The sequence below is a fragment of the Hipposideros armiger genome, unplaced genomic scaffold (assembly GCF_001890085.2).
Source record: "Hipposideros armiger isolate ML-2016 unplaced genomic scaffold, ASM189008v1 scaffold_893, whole genome shotgun sequence".
NCBI lineage: Eukaryota > Metazoa > Chordata > Mammalia > Chiroptera > Hipposideridae > Hipposideros > Hipposideros armiger.
The window spans coordinates 187,047-206,519 of NW_017732243.1; the positions used below are offsets into that span (position 1 = coordinate 187,047).

Here is a 19,473-nt window from a genome sequence, read left to right on the forward strand (position 1 = left end):
TTGTTTGTTCATTTGTTGCTTTCTGTTTTATATCCCATATATGAGTGAAATCATATGGTTTTTCTCTTTTTCTGACTTATTTTGCTTAGCATGATATCTCAAGATCGATTAATGTCATGAATTGCAATATTTTGTGTTTTCTTAATAGTATTCCATTGTATATATGTATCATATCTTTATCCAATCATCCATTAAAGGACACCTAGGTTGTTTCCATGTCTAGGTGGTTGTGAATATTGCAATTAAATATAGAGGTACATATATCTTTACGAATAAATGTTTTCAAAGATTTTAGGTAGATACCCAGAAGAGGGATTGCCAAGTCATATGGTAATTCTATCCTTATTTGTTTGAGGACCCTCCATACTGTTTTTCATAGTGGCTATACCAATTTATATTCTCACCAACACTGTATGAGGGTTCCACTTTCTCCACAGCCTCTCCAACACTTGTTACTTGGGTTGATAATAGCCATTCTAACAGGTGTGAGGTGGTATCTCATTGTGGATTTGATTTGCATTTCCCTTATAGCTAGTCAAGTTGAGCACCTTTTCATATATGTGTTGGCTGTTTGTTTGCCTTTTTGGATGAACTGTCTGTTCAGGTCCTCTGCCCATTTTGTAATTGGATTGTTTGTGTTTTTGTTGTTGTATGAGTTCTTTATATATTTGAAATATAAGCCCCTTATTTGGAGGTATCATTTACAAATATCTTCTATTTTGTTTTGTTGAGGTTTCTTTTGTTGTGCAGAAGCTTTTCAGTTTGTGTAGTCCCATTCATTGATTTTTGCTTTTAAAAATTTCCCCTGCCTTTGGGGTCAAGCTCACAAAAACCTCTCTGAGAAGCAAGGTCCATAAGTTTAATGTGTTTTTTTCTGTGTATTTTATTGTTTCAGGTCTTTAATCCATTTTGAGTTAATTTTGGTACAGGATGACAGATAGCAGTCTAGTTTCATTCTTTTGCATGTGGTGTTCCAATTTTCCCAGCACCATTTATTGAGGAGACTTTCCTTTCTCCATTGTATGTTTTTGGCTCCTTTGTTGCAAATCAGTGCCCAAGTACATGTGGGTTTATTTCTGGGTTCTCAATTCTGTTCCATTGGTCTGTGTGTCTGCTTTTCTGCCAGTACCATATTGTTTTGATTATAGTAGCTTTGTAGTATAATTTGAAGTCAGGGAGTGTGGTCCTCCAGCTTTGGTCTTTTTTCTTAGTGTTGCTTTGGCTATTTGGGGACTTACGTGGTTCCATACACATTTTGATTATTTTTTTTGTTCTATTTCTTTGAAAAATGCCATCGGGATTTTGATGGGAATTGCATTAAATCTATATATTGCTTTAGGTAATATGGTCATTTTAATTATGTTGATTCTTCCAATCCATGAACATGGTATATTTCGCCACTTATTTGTGTCTTCATAAATTTCTTTCTTTTTTAAAAAAGATTTTATTGGGGAATTGGGGGAGGGGAACAGACAAGTTGCTGTCCTTTTGTTCTTCAGTCTAGTTGTGGAGGACATCCCTTCACTGGCCCATGTTGGTATTGTGATCATTGCACTCTTCACAGTCGCCAGCCATTGGACCGCAGCTGTAGGCAGCTCACTGCAGCTCAGCTCCAGGTGGAGCTGCTGTTCACCATCTTAGAAATAGAGGGAGGGTGTCACTGGCCCATGTGGCATCCCAACGAGCGGCCCTGCTGCTCAGAGCTCCTGCTCCCAAGCCAGCTCTTAACCAAGAGCCACTCTGCCAGCCCTTGATAAATGTCTTTCAACAGTGTCTTATAGTTTTCAGTGTATACATCTGCCATTTCCCTCCCCCCCCTCCCCCACACACGCAGGCCACGTGGGTCCACAAGGATCTCCTAGGGACCAGAGTGGCTGGAGTACAGGAGTGGCCTGGCCCTGGACCCTGGGGGACTGGCCTGGACTGCCTCTGGTCCCCAGATGACCAAGAGTAGCAGGCACGGATCCATGGGGTGCCGGGAGTGGCCTGCTGCTGGTGTCCTGTGGACCCGCAAGGCCCAGCGCAGGGACCCAGGGGGCCGGGGTCATCCTGCCACTGGTCACCGGGGGTCCCGTGTCGCCCGCCGGGGTCCTAGGGGACCGATGTCACCCTCTGTGTGTCACTGGGGTGCCGGTGTCTCTCCTGTTCCCCCTCACTCCCCTGCGGGTCACCAGGGGAACGGAGTCACTGGCCGCGGGTCCGCGGGGAACCAGCAAGGCCAGCCGCTTTTCGATGTGGAATGGCGTGGCCAGCAGCCGGTCAGCGGAGGGCCGCTGTCGCCCGCCGTGTGTACCATGGCGACTGGCGTGGACCTCAGCGGGTCACCAGGGGAACAGGCGTGGGTCTCCAGGGAAACAGCTTGGCCTGCCGCTGGTCACGGGGCAACAGACATCACTCTCCCCTCCGCCCTGGCTTCCCAGGAGACTGGAGTGGCCGGCAGCGCGAGTCCCCAGGGAAACGGTTTGGCCCGCTGTGTGTCCCCAGGGACGGGCGTGGCCCGCCGCGGGTAACCCGAGGAACGGTGTCGCCTGCCGCATGTCCCAGGGGAACTGGCGTCGCCCCCCGCGGGTCACCTGGGGACCCACATTGCCCACCGCGGTGTCCTGGAGGAACGATGTCACCTGCCGCGTGTCACCGGGGGATGGGCATCGCCCACCACGGTCCCTGGTGGTCTGGAGTGGTCCACCGCGTGTCCCCGGGGGACAGGAGTGGCTCACTACAGGATCTCTGAAGACCAGCATGGCCAAAGGACCAGCGAGGCCTGGCGCAAGTCCCCAGGGGAACAGAGTCTCACCCCACATGTGAACGTGGGATTGGTGTCACCTGCTGAGAGTCCCAGGGAGACTGGCGATGCCAGTCATATGTCCCCCCGTGGGACCTGCATTGCACCCCACGTGTCACCAGGGTACCTTTGTCGCCCACTGGGAGTCACCGGGAAACCAGTGTCACCCACCGTGTGTCCCCAGGTGACCGGCCTCGCCCCCCGCAGTCACCGGGGGACGAGCGTGAACTGCCTCATGTTCCCGGGGGACCAGTGTGGCCCAGTGCAGGTTCCCCGGGGGACCGGCATTTACCTGGATGACACCGGGTTACTGGTATTGCCGGACACTGTTTCCCGGGGGACCAGCATCGCATGCCACAGGTCACCGGGGCATGGCCCGCCGTGAGTCTCCTGGGGACCGGCATGACCTGTTGTGGGTCCCTGGGGACCAGCGTATCACGCAGTGGGTCACCGGAAAACGGGTGTAATCCGCCTCGGGTCCCCTGGGGACTGGCATGGCAGGGGGACCAGTGTGGCCCGGTGCGGTTCCCCAGGATACTGGCGTGGCCCACCGCGTGTCCCCAGGGCCCAGTGATGGCCACCGCGGGTCACCGGGGGACCGGTGTTTCTCGCTGCATGTCCCTGGGTGACTGGCGTCGCCCCCGCGGGTGACAGGTGTCCGGAGATGCCCACCGCTGGTGCCAGGGGCCCGGGGACACCCGCCGCAGAAGTCCCGGGGCCGATGACGCCCGCCGCAGGGCCCCGGGGGCTTGGCGACACTACCCGATGTTGCCCGGGACCTGGCGACTGCCGCCGCTGGTGCCCAGGGGCCCAGGGACGCTCGTCGCAGGTGTCTGGAAGTCCAGTGATGCCCACCGCCATTTCCCGGGGCCCGATGACACCCGCCGATTGTGCCTGGGAGCCTGATGACTCCCGCCGCGGGTGCCCAGGGGCCCAGCAAAGCCCGCTGTGGGTGCAAGGGAGCTTGGCGACCCCCGTCGTGGGTGCCTGTAGCCCGGAGACTCCAGCTGTGGGTGCCCGTGGTCCAGGCGCCACCCGTTGTGGTTGCCCGGGGGCCCAGCGTCCCCCGCTGTGGGTGCTCGGGGGTCCAGCGACACCCACCAAGCATGCCCGGGAGCACTGAGGCGCCCTCCGCGGTGCCTGGGGGCTCTCAAATGCTGCACGTGTCTCCGGGGCAGACTAAGACATTTTGGCATCCATAAGGCCTGAGATAGTGCCAGGCACATACTAATAACGAACAACATCAAAAGCTCTCATAAAGTGCTAAGCAATTATAAATGTTACTTCATTTGATACAAGTGATGAGAGAGGTATTATTACTTCATTTTCATATGTGAAAACTGAGGCACTGAAAGTTTAAGTGACTTGTCCAAGTCCACAAAACTAGCTATAGAACTATCTAGAATGTGGTTACAGACATCTTCAAACCCATCTCCTTAAAAGATAGAGAATTTACTTTTAACCAGTTTGCAACTCTGCCATAATCAATTTTTTGTTTTTGAACTTTGGAGAGAGCCCAAATTAGTTCAAGATTAAAATTAGATTGATTTAAATAAGTTAAATTATAAACATCTTATTCAGTCTCTAGTGACACATCCCGGTGCCTCTATGCTGTAGTTTTTCTGGTACAAGCAGCACTGGTTTGGGCTAAACTTTTCTGAGGTTGAGGATCATAGGGGTACACTCCTGGGGTTTACCAAGAGCATTGTAGTTGGGCATGTCAGCCTAGGGGGCCTTTGTGGCCCTTTGGAGCACAGCACACTGTTGATCATTTTTAACTAAAACTGTCCAGCCTTCATGTGTTGCAGAAGCTGCTGCAGACCTATTGTTAGTTAATGAAAAAGCATTCTGGCCTATTTTCCTAGTTATAGTGATAAATCAGCACTTTTCTATTCACCGAAGTGTCCTCTGAAGTGATCACTTTTGCTTTCAATAACTGACTAAATATGACCAAGGCACAAAGCACCCTGAACCACTGGGCACTGCCACCTCAAAGCGTTTTTAAAACAAAGCCAAATGTAAATGAATAAACAAACAAGTAACCAACATACACCCTGACTTTGGTTTAACTGTCACAATGTGCTAACAGTGCTTAGCAACCACCAGTGTGAAAACACTTTCCCAAGAGAGACACAGGGAAGAACCCGCACTGCCAAGTGTGTTAAGAGAAGCCTGAGGGTTTCCTAAGCAGACAGTCTCTCTTTTGTCAGGCTGACAGAGTACAGTCACAACTATTTAGCATAAATTTTACCTTCATTCCTTTCTACCCTGAAAGACATGGGTGGATCTTGTTTTTATCCCTTTGTTCTTTTCCTTTGCTGACATTGGATGTTGGGCTGCTATAGAAAACTGGGCAAAGAGGTACATTGTTTTTCTATTTGGCTCACACTGTGTTTGTTACACAGTTCCGGTCGCCTCCTTCCTCCCACCTACTCCTCACTTGTGATTTCAGCAAGCCTGCTGTCTTTATGTAAATCTAATCAAGCCTCATTGAATTATTCTCCATCACTGTGGCAAACATTAAAAACACAAAATATTAGCAGGGAGGCTGTGACTTTTAGGTCTTTAGACTCACTGGGCTCATTTTTCTTTGTCATCCTTTCAACACACACCAAAGAGGTCCCTGGCTTAAAAGAGAATGCTGTGTTTGCAGATCAGCAGCAGAAGCTCACAGAGTTATTCTGAAAACAAAGGAACGTGCCACAGCTTTTTATAATGTTGCTTTGACAAGTGGGACCTTGTGGGAACTTATACTTACAACTTGTACCTTTTTTTCCTAATGGTCACGGTATATTTGGTCAGGGAGACCAATAAAAAGGGAAAGGGGTTAAAAAAAAGTAAAAAGTATAGAACCTGAGTTGGAAACATACTTACTAATACAGGGCAGGTCCTGGACAATGTTGGATGTTGGTGAAAGAAGGAACCCTCGGCTCCACCAGCCTCTCCTTTTTTTTTTTTCTTAAAGATTTTTATTGGGGAATTGGGGGGATGGGAACAGCGCTGGAGAATTGGGGAAGGGGAACAGAGAGTTGCTGTCGTTTTGTTCTTCAGTCTAGTTGTGGAGGATGTCTCTTCACTGGCCCATGTTGGTATTATCATTGTGCTCTTCCTGGGTGAGGCAGATCAGTCACCAGCTTCTGGACGGCTGCTCACTGTGGCTGCTGGCCGCTCACGCTGGCTGCTGGCTGCTCACGCTGGCTGCTGGCTGCTCACGCTGGCTGCTGGCTACATACGGTAGCCCATGGCATCCCATTGCCACAGGGGCTGCAGCCTACACCATCACTGGCGACTCACAGCAGCTCAGCTCCAGGTTGAGCTGTTGTTCAGCATCTTAACTGTAGAGGGCAGTGTCACTGGCCGTCATATGTGGGATCCGAACCGAAGCCCTCTGGCATCCCAAGCCAGTTCTTAACCATCACGCCACTCGGCCGGCCCCAGCCTCTCCTTTTTAAAGGCGCCCTCCTGCATCTTCTCCATCCAGTGGTATCTCCTTCTCATCCCCCAGGCTTTCTCCAGTTTTCCTACTAAAGCCTCTTTACAGAAGCATCAGGAAATGTGACAATATGGAATACTGGAAACAGCTGAGTCCTGGTCCCACCTTCACCATTTACTAGTGGTTTGACTTAGGGCCAACAGTTCAACCCTGAACCCCTTTCTCCTTGCCTATAAAATGGGGACCGCTTCCCTTCACAAACCTATTTTTAGGGTCAAGTAAGAAAAGGCACAGGTATGTTCTACAAAATCTAAGAATTGTGCAAATATAAGGCATGGTCAATTTTTACTTGATTTTCTTGCACATGGTGCTCCATGGACACTCTGATTGATTGCTAAAGGACTGTGTTGTCTCATCTGAGAAACGTTATCATTGTGAGAGATATTTGCATTATCAGAGGGGCAAATCTGCCATAATTGGAAAGGGAATCTTAACCACTAAAGTCTTTCTTTGTTCAATCAGTTGTAAAGTGAAGTTGCATCATTTGACTCAATTATTATTGGGTCTTCGGAAAAGTCATGGCGCATGTTTGTGACAGATGGCACTAGTTCATTTTTGGAAGTACTAGCGTCATTTGCAGCTATGTTATTGCTATGTCATTTGACAGCTGACAGTTCTAGCTTCATTCTAAAAAGAAAATTGAGTGATTTGGTTGAGTTTTGGAGATTTTGCAACAAGTTGAAGATGGAAAACCAAACTGTGCATTTTTGCCATAGTTTACTGTTTTACTTCCATAAAGGGAAGAACGCGCATCAAACTTGTGAAAAGTTGTGTAAAGTTTGCGGTGACAATGCTCTACAAGAACGTCAGTGCCAATGATGGTTCACAAAATTCCGTGCTGGTAATTTTGATCTCAACGACGCTCCTCAGTCAGGGAAGCCCACTGAGGTTGATGACAACAAAATAAAGGCATTGATCGAGTCAAACCCATGTTACATGACACAAGAGATTGCAGAAACATTGAACATTTATCATTCAAGCGTTCATGACCACCTAAAGAAGCTGGGATATGTAAGCAAGTTTGATCTTTGGGTTCCGCATGAACTCAAAGAAGTTCATTTGATGGCATGTATAAACACCTGCAATATGCTCATTAAATGTGAGGAAAATGATCTTTTTTGAAGTGACTGATAACTGGTGATGAGAAGTGGATTGTTTACAACAATGTGGTGTGCAAATGGTCTTGGTCTTGGTTCCGACATGATGATTCGCCTCAAATGACATCGAAAGCAGACATTCATTAGAGGAAGGTTATGCTCTCAGTGTGGTGGGATTTTAAAGGTGCCCGTGTTTTTCAAACTCCTACCAAGAAACCAAACAATCAACCCAAATGTGTACTGTCAGCAAGTGAATAGTTTGAATGAATCCATCATCCAGAAACATCCAGAGCTTGTTAATTGTAAAGGAGTTGTGTTTCATCGCGACAACGCGAGACCACACATAAGTTTGATTACCTGTCAAAAATTATTGGAGCTTGGATGGGATGTGTTGCCACACTCACCATACTCACCTGACCTTGCACCGCCAGACTTCCACTTGTTTCACTCTCTTCAAAACTCCTTGCATGGCATAACATTCAATTCAGATGAGGCTGCGAATCAGCACCTTGTTCAGATTTTTGCAAATAAAGACAGGGCCTTCTATGAACGAGGAATTATGAAGCTCACTGAAAGATGGCAAAAGGTTATCGAACAAAACAGGCAATATATCATTGATTGATCTTTGTTCTTTATATAAATAAATTACCTTTGAAAAACATAGACAAAATATGTCATGACTTTTCTGACAACCCAATAGATACCATGGGGCTGGTATACTGTCTGTAACCTCGACCTGTAGAGCAATCTGGTCATCCTAATGGGGATGATGCTATAGCCATTTACGGCTCCATTATCAAGTCGTTCCAGCCCCTTATGAGCTCCATTACATACCAGAGAGGCTGGAAAGTAAACAAAAGAGCAAATCACATTTCTAACATTCCCTTGAAACTGTGGCAGGCATGTAACTTATTTGCCAATCAGTTGAACCCACAATGAGGTTTGGGCACAGAGTTGGACATATGCCTTATGTCAAGCACAGAGGCGAAAGCAGCTGGGTTCTCAAGATCAGATAGGGCAGAGTTCCAGCATTCAATCTGTTGATTTACTTGAGTCTAAAGCTTGGAATGACTGAGATATCACTGCATTTGACAGAGTCTACCTAGAAATGACTAGATTATGTCTTCTTCCATTCAGGGTAATGGGAAATAAGACTCAGGTATTACAGAAAGTAAGGACATATAAAATTATAATTTTGCACAACAAAACTTGTGACTATGAAAAATTGTGCTTGCTATATCATCCGCTTTGAAGATGGTGCCATATCAATACATATAGATTGATTACATTCTTTTACCTTGCTGTTACGGTTTACTGTGCTTTTTCTCTACTTAGGCACCTCCATATATCACTGAAAACTTGGAAAGAATCATCTTTAGTAGCTGCACAGGATTTCACTGTATGTATATATGGTACCATGATTTGTGGATCCATGGCTTCATTTTTACACATTTCTGTAACACTTTTGCTGTACTAAAAACTCTGTGCTAAAAATTTTGACATTTTGAATTATTTCCTACAAAATATCTATAACCAAGCTTTCTGTTAATACTTTTGTTCATTTCTATAGACTGTAAGGCTTCAATTTTAAAAAAAGAAAAGCTTTTCGGGCCATCTGAGTGGCTCAGTTGGTTAAGAGTGTGAGCTCTGAGCAACAGCGTCACCAGTTCGATTCCCACATGGGCAAGTGAGCTGCGCCTGAGCTGAGCTGCCACTGAGCTGCCAACAGGTGGCAGGATGGCTCAGCTGGTGAGAGCATGTGCTCCTAACAACAAGGTTGCCGGTTCGACTCCTGCATGGGATGGTGGGCTATGCCCACCTGAAACTAAGATTGAACACGGCACCTTGAGCTGAACAGCCGTGAGCTGCCAATGGGCAACTGGATGGCGACTGGACTTGGGAGCTGAGCTAGCTGTGCCCTCCACATCTAAGATTGAAGGACAACTTGACTGTTCCCCTTCCCCAATTCCCCAACACTGTTCCCCTTCCCCAATTCCCCAATAAAATCTTTAAAAAAAGAAAGAAAATAAAAGCTTTTCAAAGAATATTCCTTATGCTAACAATCCTCACAAGAGAAACTGGAAATGAAATGTCTTTACAACATTCTACAACATGGAAACCCTACAACAGTTTTTATTTATATGTGTCCAGAAGAAATTTTTGTTTGCCCTTTGTTCAACTCTACTGTAAATGAGTGCAGAAAGAGCAGAGGACCTATAAACTCTCTCCATGCGAACTGCCAGGACCAGGTAGGGAGTCCTGTGCCCACAGGCTTCCTGGGCTCTTGGAGTCTGAGCTTTAGCTCCTGCTTCTGGGGTTGGGGCTGCTGTTCCCTTCACCTCACCCTCCTGCTGGGACCCAGCCTACCTTCACCTTCACTGTCCCCCCCGCCTCAGGAGACTGGTCCCCTCAGGCACATATCATGTCTGGAAGGCGGGGTTGCCCAGTCAGTGAATGAATTTCAAGAGAAGAACTATACTGAGGAAGCTATGGACATGGACAGTATGTCCCTCAAACTGATTATAAAGGCCGTTCTGAAGTGGTTCAGTCAGGTAGTGAAAACAATGAACCTGCTGTCATGAGGAGAGATCAACCCCTCAAAATTTACATTCTGAAGAAATTGAGAAATGTGTTGCTGAAATTGAAGAAGAAAAATAAGAAATGAGAAGTAGAAACAAAAGAATGCATGATGATGGATAAAATCTTGCTTGTAGTGATTTTTAAATTCAAATCACAGATGATTCTCCAAATGACCTGTAGGCATTTCCATTCCATTCATCCATACTATCCTAGTCTCCTACAATAAACTTCCATATTTTGTTAACCTTTAAAAAATTAGAATTAGAGACTGGAGGATAGGAGCAGTCTGCAGGGGAGGAAGGGAGAAGAGGAGTGAGGACAGAAGAGAAAAAATGAGGGGGCAGAAGAGAAAAATAAAGAAAGGTAAAGAGATAGGAAAGAGAAGAAAAGGGGAGGAGTTAGAAATAAGCTAGACCTAGATATATTCCTCAGACTTCAAATAAGCCCATCTGTTGTTTGATAATTTTGAGTTATTCTTTTTTTCTTTCTTTTTCTTAACAACTTTTGGGGTTTTTTGTTTGATTGGTTACTGTCATTTTTGTTTGTCGTTTGGATTTGTTTTTTAATTGTAAGTGTTGTTTTATTTCCCTTTATTGCAAGAGGGACTAGCTTCCTGTCAGTAGCAAACTATAGATTTTCTCTCCAGTGAAGCATTTCTGCTTCTCTTGTGTTTCTTTCCTTTCCCTGTAGCAGGTGCAGCGGCTGCGCAGTGCTGGCGTCGTTAAGGTCAAGGCCTACGTATTCGCAGTCGGCTTGACGGCAGATGTCTGACTAAACAGAGAGATGCTCTAGCAGGGCGTTCTCCCACCACAGCACAGGGGGTGACGGGCTCGCAGGGAGCAGAGGCCAGACCTGCACACTGGCCTTGGTTTCCTCTTCCCACATACAGGAAATAATTAAGTCAAATCTCCTGGAAGTGTAGTTATAAATAGTTCAGAGTTTGGGTTGCTTAAATAACGAAATAATTTTTTATCACTTCAAAAGCAAGAATATTGATGCTTCACTTTAAAATAGCATACAATAGGTAGTGTTTCAGCCTCATAAAATAGCATGAAATGCCAAAATATCATACAGGAATCAGAAAATGGAGGCCAGGAGAAACTTTTATCTTGGGAACGGCATAGCGATTTGCTACAAGCTGGGGGGAAAAGGCTGTATATTATGATCGTTTCAAAGGGAATTTCTTGCCACACAGGAGGTAACAATCTGGAGAGTGATGAGAGGAGAGAGACAGAAAACAGAGTCTTTCTTTTCTGAGCAATTGAACCCAGCCTGGCTGCAGCAGTCTTCTCAGCCTCCTTCCCTTTGACTGGCAGCAAATCTGCTTTGCCTTCAACCGTGTAAAAATTTTAACAAAATTGCTTTCATTTGAGTTGTTACAACGGTGCCCACTTATCTCAAGCAAATGAGTCCAGTTAACGCAGTTGACAGCCTTCACCATTCTATCACACCTGATATGGGATGGATGAACATACCAGCAAAGTGAAACTGCCTCTTGTGTTCCTCCTCCCCCCACACACACACTTTCCACTCCAAATCTATTAGATAAGCATTTCAAGCATGTCTGAATATTTAATCCCTATGAAGACAGAACACTCCAGAGACAGAACACTCCAAGACCTCTCCTATGACACTCGCCAAACAGTTAACTTATACTTGCTCTGACCAGACAACCAGGTTCTCCCTGATTATGGATAAAGGAAAACTGTGGGACTCCCCAACAGAAGCTCTCAAGAAGGAGGAGTCATGACAATTTCTTGCACAGCCAGACAACAGAAATGCTGCAGAGAAATCTAAGTGCGACTGTGCTGTTTTTCAAAGAAAAATCATGTAAGCCTAGGAGATGTGGTGATTTTCTTCATCATGAATGGCAATTGACACTTGTTCCATAGCTTATGAAGTTTTCAGTAGGGATAGTTATATTTACTTGATCTACATGTGCTTAGCGGTGTTGGTGAGTAAAATACCTTCATGCTCCCTGTGTCATAATTATCACTGTTTTATAGGTCATTGTAAAGGAGATATTTGAACACTTAAATACAAGTGAATGAGGAAGCAGAGCCATGGAAATAGCAAGTCTCCTCATAAGTGAGTACTTACAAAAAAATTGAAGTCCTAGTAGCAAATTGTCTCCGACCCCTCCCAACCATAATGTCAGAGCCAAACGGAAAAGATAACTGGGTGACAGGCCAGGAAGTTCCCACTGTTGGAATATTGCCCAATAGGTCACAGAGCCTCTGAAGCAGCTCTTTTATTGTTTATGATCATTATGTTCCAATGTCTTTCACAGTATTTTTGTAAATGCTCCATGGATTACGAACCACTCATCAAGCTGACTAGTGCTTTCTTTTTTTTTGCTGGAGATGATTATTTAGAAACAGTCCTACCACTAGAACATTATGCTGGGAAGCTTGAGTCCATTTGAAAGGCAGGAGGAAGGCCAGCATTTATGTGCCCGTAAGTGGTACTTGGAGACTGGCCACTCTTTTGTTCTCTGTACTTTTGCCAGTCTTTCAATAATTGTATTTTAAGGAAAACAGAGTACACATGTTTCTAACTCATTTACACTTAAATGCTAATAATATTCTGCAAGAGTTAGGTGATACCTAAGATAATTTTTGTATTAATGTCTTTCTTTGAACAAGGGACTTTAATTTGTCCCATTATAAATTATTCTGAGCACTCTACTCTTCTTGCAACGTACAGGGTTTGAGTCACTTTAAACATAGAAAAACATTTTCATATCCCTAATTTTACTTTTTAATATATTAATCCAGTGTCGAAGCTTTTAAAATCTAACTGACTATAATGTAATTTGTTCAGAACTTCTTTAATCTTTCCACATGCCCAACCAAAATAGACTACAAATTTAGACTATGATTTTGAAAACAAAATAGCAACCACAATGTGGAAAACCAACATTTCATAAAAAAGAATGTGTTTTCCAATTTCAAGTTTAGAACTGACATCTAAACTGTACTTGAGTGAAATAGTCAGTTACTTTTTTTTTTTTTAAAGATTTTTATTGGGGAATTGGGGGGATGGGAACAGTGCTGGGGAATTGGGGAAAGGGGAACAGACAAGTTGCTGTCGTTTTGTTCTTCAATCTAGTTGTGGAGGATGTTGCTTCACTGGCCCAAGTTGGCACCATCATTGCGCTCTTCTCTGGCGAGGCATATCAGTCGCCGGCTTCTGGACGGCCGCTCACTGCGGCTGCGGGCCGCTCACGCTGGCTGCTGGCCACACACGGTAGCCCATGGCAATCCACTGCCACAGGGACTGCAGCCCACGCCGTCGCCGGCGACTCATGGCAGCCCAGCTCCAGGTTGAGCTGTTGTTCAGCATCTTAGCTGTGGAGGGCAGTGTCACTGGCCCTCATATGTGGGATCCGAACCGGGGCCCTCTGGCATCCCAAGCGAGTTCTTAACCATCGCGCCACTCGGCCGGCCCTTTTTTTTTTTTTTTTAGCTGAGCCATCCTGCTACCTATTTGCAGCTCAGCGGCTGCTCAGCTTGGGCTGGACTCGAACCACTGTTGCTCAGAGCTCAAACTCTTGAGCAAGCTCTTAACCAACTGAGCCACTCGGCTGGCCCCTGCCAGTTACTTAATAATCATTGGTTGCAATTGCTATGCAATATGATGGTTTCAAATAAAAGTTAACTATTTTACTTTATTGTATCACTGAAAGCTATCTTAATTTCATGAAAGATTGAATATGTGGTTACTTAAAACTAGATGACTCAACAATTACTCATGAGTTAAAGACTTTCCATCCACTTTAAACTGTATTCAGATTCTTAGCTACAAGAACTCCTAGCAGTTCTATCTTTCCTGGAACTCACAGAAAAAGCCCTCAGTAGTTTTCATATCATTCACAACCATGTAGCAGTTTAGGAAATGTCTTTATGCATTAATAACTTCAGTGTCATCATTTATATTGATGTTTTCCCAGAATCTTATCTGGGAATTCCAGTGATTAAATGTCAAATCCCTTCAGTGTTTTCACGTTGCCGTTCTCTGAAGAAACCATATGCTAAACATAGAAATAGCTATATCTACATAAAGATTATTATGTAAGTTTTCTAGCATGGTAGCCCCATGCAATCTCGGAAACAAATAAACCAAACATATATCAAAGTGAAATTTAAAAAAATTTAAGAAACCAGACAAAAATAAAATAGAATCTTTTCCAGCAGTAACTGGCACTTTATATTAAAATCCCCAATTTCCAAATATAGCAGTGTTGAAGATAGTTAAATCTGAACCTCTGGGAGTGGGTCTCAGACATCAGTATTTTTTCAGAGCGTCTTAGATGATTCTTATGGGAATCAAGGGATTAAATATATGGTAATGGAAGGATAACTGATTGGGTGGTGAACACACAATGTGATATATAGATGATGTATTACAGAATTGTACACCTGAAACCTATGTAATTTTACTAACCATTGACACCCCAATAAACTTTAATTTATAAAAAGAAAATCATCACTGATTTACAGGATTGGAAACTCAAAACTAAACTTAGGCTGGAGTGAGTTTATAAAAAATACAAGCTGTATCATAGTTCAGCAGGGCTCTGACCACAGTCTTGGGAGCCTCAGTAAAAGCATGTCACAATTAGTCCTAATACCTAACCTTCTACCTAATACCTAACAAATGGAGTCTTTTCTTTGAAATGGATAACTTGAAAAATAATTTTCCCATTTCTTTATAGGCCTCATTATATCCTAACCTTGACAACGCAATTATTTATTTCACAAATATTTATTTGTGACACAAAATAACTGAGGGCAGAGAAGGCCTAGCCCAAGGCCCATAGGCCAATTGTGCCAGCCACTGTAATTTCTACAACACATTGACAATAATAATCACATGGAATTTTTTTCCTGGGTAATTAACCTTTTTGTTGCTACCATTCACTACTCTGACAATGCTAATATTTGTGACTGATATATATATATATATATATATATATATATATATATATAATTAGTATAGGCCACTCCCAGGAGGAAAAGCCTCATCTTGAGAGCTATACATGTAATAATGAAATCATAAGAAACTTCACATAACCAGTCATACATGTAAATATCTCAGAGTAGTAAGAGGTGAAGCTAATGGCTGCAGGACAAAACAGGGAAACTAAAACAAATGACCTCTTTATGCTCATTATTTAGGTGGCACACTGAGTTCTGGTTTCTGAGCTGTTAGTTTGGTCTAGGAATGGTTTAGACAACCAGGAAGTGTTCTCTGGTGGTTATAATTGTTGTAAAACTTTTTTCCCCCCTAGAGATCATAGAAAAAAAGAACAAAATTCCATTGCTGTAGGCGGGGGATGATGGTAGGTAAGTCAGTTTTAATAGAAAAATAGTTGAGTAAAAAAGAACGTGAGTGGGGAAGGAGGAGCATATTTAAGGCTAAGGGAACAGCATATGTCAAGGCTCAGAGGCATAAACTAACAGGGTTGTTTGGGAATTTCCAAGGAGTTCAGTGTGACTGGAGCATAGTAGGTGTAGAGAGAGGGCTGGGAGTTAAAGCAGCAAGGCAGGCTCTGCATACTCTAAAAAAGCATTTGTGATTTAGCCCACAAACTATGTATAATCCTTGAAGTATCTTTAATAGTAGGGGAACACCAAAGTTTTGTATTTTAGACGTAAAGATTTGCTGGAGTAGCTTTAGGGATGAAAGACTGATTGTGGGGAGGGGAGATGTGGAAAGGGGGGAAGAATGGAAGGCAGATGGGAGCTATCAGGAGTGAGAGCCTGACCTCAGGAATGATGGTAGGGATGAAGAGGAAAGAAGTAAAGAAAAATGTATTTATAAGGCAGCATCTTGATCACGTGACTGGATGAGAAGGAGGAGGGCAATTCTTAGATTTCTGGAATGAAAAACTGGTAAATGATGACACCTTTTATGGAAATAGGCTATAGAAGAGAATTAAGTCTGGTGGAGGGAAATGAGTACAATATTAGATGCAGTTGAAAGTTAGTTTGAGAAACAGAAAATACATTTATTTTCAATTTCCAATCCTGTAACACCTTTAAATTTTTTTCTGAGAACCCAAGTTTAAGGACATTCTACAAAAATATCTGACCTATACTCATCAAAAATGCCAATGTTGGTCAGCCGAGTGGCGCATTGGTTAAGAGTTGGCTTGGGACACCAGCTCTGAGCATCAGGGCCCCAGTTCGGATCCCACATGAGGGCCAGTGACACTGCCCTCTACAGCTAAGATGGTGAACAACAGCTCAATCTGGAGCTGGGTTCCCGTGAGTCACTGGTGATGGCATAGGCTGCAGCCCATGCTGCAGTGGGCTGATGTGAGCCCCCATGAGTCACTGTGAGCCTTTGTGAGCTGCTGTGAGCTGCCTTGAGCTACTGTCCAATGACTGGTGACCGACTGCCTCAGCTGGGAAGAGCACAATGATCATAATGCTAACATGGGCCAGTGAAGAGGCATCCTCCACAACTAGACTGAAGAACAAAAGGACAGCAACTTGTCTGTTTCCATTCCCCAATTCCCCAATAAAATCTTAAAAAAAAAAGCCAAGGTCATGACAGGCAAGCAAAGACTGAAGAATGCTTCCAGATTAAAATAGTCTGAGGAAGCTTGACAGCGAAATGCACGCAGACCCAGGGGTTCCTTTTCCTACAAAGGGCATTGTTGACATAATTGGAAAATTTGAATACAACCTGTTGATTAGCAACTAGTATTATGTCAATATAAAACTAATATATTAATTTTCTGATTTTGGTAATTGTACTGTAAGAAATGTCCTTGATATTTAGGAAATGTACATTAAAGTACTGAGGGGTAAAAGGATATCATACATGCAACTTGTTTCTAAATGGTTCAGAAAAAAAATAACATATGTAGAAAGACTGAATTATAAAGGTGGTGTGGTAAATTGCTACTTTTTGATAATCTGCAAAGGATATATAGGAATTCTTTCAACTAATCTTGAATTTTTCAGTAGATCTGAAATTAGGTTAAAATTTAAAAAGTATTTCAGTAAAAAGTTATTTTCAAATATTTACATTTTTAGAAAAGCATAAAGAATCACATAGCAAACACTTCTATTTCCTCCAACTAGAATTAACAAATAGCTAATATTGTCCTGTTTACTTTCAGGCATTTTTAAAGCAAAATATTACCTCATAAGGTTTGATATAGAAAAAACTTATTGTGTGTATGCGTGTTTCATAAATGGAGGACAAAAGCAAAGGTTGTGGACTAAAGTAGGTTTAATCATCCCTTAAATTAAGAAGTAATCAAGCCCAGAAGGTACGATACCATTCTGAGATAGTCTCAGAGACTATAAAACCTGCAGTAATGCTAACTCTTAGAGCATAATTCACTTATTCCACAAAAAGTCCAAGGGGTTAAATTTTTACTTTAATTTCTACAAATAAACAAAAACATCAGGTTTCCCCATATATCAGTATATGAAAAGAAAGTGCTTTATTTGTTGTTTTGCTTTGATTGGAATTCACATAGAAAAGCCACTTTCAAGGTGCCATTTAATTGAAACATTATAAAAAAGACTGGCTATTCACACAAACCTTTCAAGAAACTCTTAAAAGACAGTAAATAATACAGATGGATAAGTATTGACAAAATATGTGATACCAATGCTAAATCAGTGATAGAAGTTATATCTTGTTTGAAACCACGATTTAATTTTGCAACTTATCTTTGTGTTCCGCCACCTTCCTTTCTAAGAGGGGTGAGAGTCACTGCCCGGTGAACATTCAGATAGAGGTGGAAGTCAGGAGACTTGGTGGGAAAGAAAATCTTGATGAACACATGACACTATCCTGGCCATTCAGGTCTGGTTTCCTTAGGTATCTTTATCCACATACTCATTTTCAAGATGTTTCATCTTACTTTTCTTGGGAAACAGGAGAAAGGTCAAGGGAAGGATAGGGACCCCAAAGCAGCCATCAAATCAAAACTGCATAAATATTGGGTCATCGGAAAAGTCATGATGCATTTTTGCAATGAAAAACATAGAAAATACATCATGACTTTTCCGAGGCCCAATACAAGAACAAATGAAACAAATCCATGTGGTCCCCTGTGAAGTCATGATTGTTTCCAAGGGTGAATGGGGAGCAAGGGACTGGGTCCCTGTGGGCAGAGAACTAGGGGTCCTGGGAATGGGAGGTGCTGGCTCACCCACACCCACCTTCTGCTTTGCTTTTCGCTCTCTGACTCCTTCCTTTTACTTCTCCCTGCTCTCTCACTTTTCATTATTTTCCTGTCCCCTTTTAAACTGCCCCCCACCTCACTCCAATAAGTTAGCTCTCCTTGAAACACTGCACTAAAGAGGATGCTGGCAGGGCTTGTGTTCTAATCTCTGAGAAGTTATGAGTAGGTTCCCACCTTCCTCAGATGTCTCCTTTTGCTTCCTCCTTTTGTCAGACAGATTAAATCTTCGGTAATGACCTTTTTGCCTACTATTTCATGTATATACATAAAGTTATCAGATTCCCCTTTTCAGTCTGAATAAGTCTCCTCATAGTATGCCTTCAAGTTGTAACTAAGACTTCTCAGCTTAATTGAATAAAATTACTTTCTTCATATTTTTTATGTCCTTACATGAAAAAAAATACCATCATTGTTAACTGTTGTGCCCTTCCCACCTTTTACTGAGGAAAATCATGGCTAGTAGGAATGGGAAGGTAAAAGATTTACTATGTGAAAAGAGTGGGGGGAAAATCATTTAGAAACACAAAAGAATTTCTGCTAACTGGTCTCTTTCTAACTCAAAACAATGAGTATTAACATGAACCCACGTAAAATATCGTCACCTGCCAAATGGATCTGTTTACCTGGTTGCAGTGTAGGCCTTAACACAAAGGAAATTTAGAAGCCATGGTGTCCATCCTCTGGAAATTTAAATTCTGAAATGTTTTATGATATCATTTAAAAAATTAAAGAGTCATTTAGTGAAATTATAATAAGTGTATGTGTGCTTTTATAGAGATATCTCTGAGATGGTCACCTAACTTAGAATAGGATTTCTCCCTAGGTGGTGGAATTTTGTATAATTTAAAAAAATATTCTTCTTTATGTTTTAATATATTTTAATGTTTTAATTATAGTATGCATTATTTTAGAATCAAGAAAAGGAAATGTATTTTCTTTTCAGGTTAAAAAGCAGTTCATGAAACATTTCAAACACCAATTATTTCTCAGAGTTGAAAGCTATCTTAGAAAAAATACATATTTTTACAGCAAATCCATTTTTACAAAATATTTCATTGGGAAGAAGAATGAAATCATAATATTTGGGATGATATGGATGGACTTAGAGACTATTATGTTAAGTGAAATAAGTCAGTCAGAGAAAGACAAATACCATATGATTTCACTTTTATGTGGACTCTAAAAAACTGAATGGGTGAGGAAAGTGAACAGAGGCGGTCTCAGAGATGTGGGGGTGCAGCTGATGGCTGTTGGTTGGGGGTGTGGGGATGAGGGAGAGAGGGAGGGGGCTGGACAGCATAAATAC

General features: G+C 43.0%; 1 pseudogene; it reads left to right on the top strand.

The window, feature by feature from the left end:
- Positions 1–9,867: 9,867 nt before the first annotated feature.
- LOC109375026 (uncharacterized protein C8orf34 pseudogene) overlaps positions 9,868–19,473 on the top strand; it is a 23,505-nt pseudogene continuing 13,899 nt past the window's right edge.